Below are 4,426 nucleotides of genomic sequence, written 5' to 3'. Positions count from 1 at the left end.
TGCTGACAAAGCTTTTCCACATTTTGGCCATGCTAACCCTGCCTTCTGAGGTGCTGGCGGTGCCTCAGCTGCGTTGGCAACCTCTTCCTCTGCCTTTGCCTTGTGCTTCCACTGTGCCCCCGCTGTCAGGTGGGAATGCAACCAGCAGCGCATCTACCAGCGTGCGCTTGTACTCGCGCATCTTACGATCACGCTCCAGTGAGGGAATTAAGGACGGTACGTTGTCCTTGTAACGGGAATCCAGCAGCGTGGCCACCTAGTAATCAGCACAAGTTAGAATGTGGGCAACTCGGCGGTCGTTGCGGAGACACTGCAGCATGTAATCGCTCATATGTGCCAGGCTGCCCAGAGGCAACAAAAAGCTGTCCTCTGTGGGAGGTGTATCATCTGTGTCCTCTGTATCCCCCCATTCACGCACCAGTGATGGCCATGAGCTGGTCTGGGTGCCACCCTGCTGTGAACATGGTTCCTCCTCCTCCATCTCCTCCTCCTCATCCTCCACCTTGTCATCCTCCAGAACTGTGCCCTGGCTGGACAATTGTGTACCTTGGGTTTGTGGGTGCAAGAACCCACCCTCGGAGCCACTTAGGAATGACTGGCCAGAAACCCTACGAAATGATCCCTCTTCCTCCTCCTCCTCCTGTGCCACATCTTCTTCCATCATCGCCAGGAGCGTTTTTTCAAGGAGGCATAGAAGTGGGATAGTAACGCTGAGAACGGCGTTATCGGCACTGGCCATGTTGGTGAAGTACTCAAAACAGCGCAACAAGGAACACAGGTCTCGCATGGAGGCCCAGTCATTGGTCGTGAAGTGGTGCTGTTCAGCCGAGCGACTCACCCGTGCGTGCTGCAGCTGAAACTCCACTATCGCCTGCTGCTGCTCGCATAGTCTGGCCAGCATGTGCAAGGTGGAGTTCCACCTTGTGGGCACGTCGTATATGAGGCGGTGAGTGGGAAGGCAGAAGTTACGCTGCAGCGCTGACAGGCGAGCAGCAGCAGGGTAACAACGCCGAAAGCGCGCACAGACGGCCCGCACTTTATGCAGCAGCTCTGACATATCGGGGTAATTTTTAAGGAATCTCTGCACCACCAAATTCAGCACATGTGCCAGGCAAGGGATGTGCGTCAAACCGGCTAGTCCCAGAGCTGCTACGAGATTTCGCCCATTATCGCACACCACCAGGCCGGGCTTGAGGCTGACTGGCACAAACCACTCATCAGTCTGTTGTTCAAGGCCCGTCCACAGCTCCAAACAGATACGTTTTAAAACTGTCGTTTACCCCTGGCTGTGCTAAAGTTGGTGATGAAGGTGTTACACTGACCGGATTAGGAGCTGGTAGAGGATGAGGAAGCAGAGTAAGAGGAGGAAGAAATAGGAGGCAAACTGAAGCGCCCTGCAATCCTCGGTGGTGGAAGGACATGCACCAAACTGCTATCCGCCTCAGGCCCAGCCGCCACTGCATTTACCAAGTGCGCTGTTATGGAGATATAACGGCCCTGACCGTGCTTACTGGTCCACGTATCCGTAGTCAGGTGCACCTTGCCACAGATGGCGTTGCACAGTGCACAACTGATTTTGTCCCCTACTTGGTTGTGAAGGGAAGGGATGGATCGCCTTGAAAAGTAGTGGCGGCTGGGCACGACGTACTGTGGGACACCCACCGCCATAAGGCCTTTAAAACTATCCGTCTCCACCAGACAGATTGACAGCATTTCATAGGCCAGTAATTTTGAAATGCTGGCATTCAGGGCTTGGGATATGGAGAGCTGAACGCTTCCGTGGGACATTGTGGAGATGCTTGGTGACCCAGGTGTTGGTGTTGTTGGCAGATCCTCTGTTTGCGGGGTTGCAGGTGGCACTGTCACTCCAGAGGTGGATGAAGAGGCTGCGACTGCAGCAGAAGAGGAAGCAGGAGGAGCCAGAGACCTTTCTTGGTTTTTGAGGTGTCTACTCCACTGCAGCTCGTGCTTTTCACTTAAATGCCTGGTCATGCAGGTTGTGCTCAGGTTGAGAACGTTTATGCCTCGCTTCAAGCACTGATTGCACAGCGTGCAAACCACTCGTGTCTTGTCGTCAGCACATTGTAGGAAGAACTGCCACGCCAGGGAACTCCTTAGAGCTAGCTTTGGTGTGCTCGGTCCCTTGCTGCGGTGGGCAGTAGGAGGCGTACTGTCTAGAGAACGGCCGCTTCGCTTTTCCACCCTGCTCCCTCTTCTGCTGTGCTGGTGGCTCTGTGCGACCACCGCCTCTTCCTCCGAACTACATAGGTCGCTCGCATGACCTTGATTCCATGTGGAGTCGAGGACCTCATCGTCCTCCACATCATCTTTCACCCAGTCTTCACCCCTGCCTTCCTTGTCGGTCTGCACACTTTCGAAAGCCCCAGCAGTTGGCACTTGTGTTTCGTTATCATCCGAGACGTCCTGCGATGGTCCTCCCATGTACTCATCTTGAAAGATAAGTGGTTGGGCATCGGTGCACTCAACCTCTTCCACTTCTGGGGCAGGACTAGGTGGATTGTCCTGGGAAACCCTGCTAACAGAGTCATCAAAAAGCAGAAGAGACTGCTGCATGACTTGGGGCTCAGACTGCTTGGCTGATTTGCAAGGGGGTGAGGTGAAAGACTGATGGACATCGGCTGCAGGTGCCAACTGTGGTCTTTCAGCAGGAGACTGGGTGGGAGACAATGTGAAGGAACTGGATCCACTGTCAGCAACCCAATCTACTATAGCCTGTACTTGTTCAGGCCTCACCATTCGTAGAGCAGCATTAGGCCCGACCAAATACCGCTGCAGGTTTTGTCGCCTACTCGCACCTGAGGAAGGGGTTTCACTTGTGCGTGTAGCTGGCACAGATCGACCACGTCCTCTCCCTGCAACAGGAGCTCCACCAGCAGCACCACGACCTGGGCCACGTCCCTTATTTGACGCTCTCCTCATATTTTTCAAATTTAGGATCTTTTTCTAAAGTTGTAGAATAGAACGACAGTTTGTAAAGGGTGTATCTCACACGGCCTAAACCAGACTACGCCTCAATAAAAGATTTTTTTTGCCCAAAATGGCTGTATTTCAAATGGCTGAATCAAAACCCTGTATGTAGAGGGTGTATCTCACACGGCCTGAACCAGTGTAGGCCTGAAGTAAATATATCTTTGCACAAAATGGCTGTATTTCAAATGGCTGTATTTCAAATGCCTGATTCAAACCCCTGTATGTAGAGGGGGTATCTCACACGGTCTGAACCAGTGTAGACCTGAAGTAAATATTTCTTTGCACAAAATGGCTGTATTTCAAATCCCTGAATCAAACCCCTATATGTAGAGGGGGTATCTCACAGGGCCTGAACCAGTGTAGGCCTGAACTAAATATTTCTTTGCCCAAAATGGCTATATTTCAAATGCCTGATTCAAACCACTGTATGTAGAGGTGGTATCTCACAGGGCCAGAACCAGTATAGGCCTGAAGTAAATATATCTTTGCACAAAATGGCTGTATTTCAAATGGCTGTATTTCAAATTTCTGAATCAAACCCCTGTATGTAGAGGGGGTGTCTCACACGGTCTGAACCAGTGTAGGCCTGAAGTAAATATATCTTTGCACAAAATGGCTGTATTTCAAATGGCTGTATTTCAAAATCCTGATTCAAACCCCTGTATGTAGAGGGAGTATCTCACACAGTCTGAACAAGTGTAGGCCTGAAGTAAATATATCTTTGTACAAAATGGCTGTATTTCAAATGGTTGTATTTCAAATCCCTGAATCAAACCCCTGTATGTAGAGGGAGTATCTCACACGATCTGAACCAGTGTAGGCCTGAAGTAAATAAATCTTTGCACAAAATGGCTGTATTTCAAATCCCTGAATCAAACCCCTGTATGTAGAGGGGGTCTCTCACAGGGCCTGAACCAGTGTAGGCCTGAACTAAATATTTCTTTGCCCAAAAAGGCTGTATTTCAAATGCCTGATTCAAACCCCTGTATGTAGAGGGGGTATCTCACAGGGCCAGAACCAGTGTAGGCCTGAACTAAATATTTCTTTGCACAAAATGGCTGTATTTCAAATATCTGAATCAAACCCCTGTATGTAGAGGGAGTATCTCGCAAGGCCTGACCCAGTGTAGGCCTGAACTAAATATTTCTTTGCCCAAAAAGGCTGTATTTCAAATGTCTGTATTTCAAATGCTTGATTCAAACCCCTGTATGTAGAGGGGGTATCTCACACGGTCTGAACCAGCGTAGGCCTGAACTAAATATTTCTTTGCCCAAAAAGGCTGTATTTCAAATGTCTGTATTTCAAATGCTTGATTCAAACCCCTGTATGTAGAGGGGGTATCTCACACGGTCTGAACCAGTGTAGGCCTGAAGTTAATATATCTTTGCACAAAATGGCTGTATTTCAAATGGCTGTATTTCAAATCCTTGAATCA

This window comes from Bufo bufo, chromosome 1, assembly GCF_905171765.1.
Source record: "Bufo bufo chromosome 1, aBufBuf1.1, whole genome shotgun sequence".
NCBI lineage: Eukaryota > Metazoa > Chordata > Amphibia > Anura > Bufonidae > Bufo > Bufo bufo.
The sequence above is the reverse complement of the archived record's forward strand: the minus strand, read 5'-3'. Positions refer to the sequence as shown.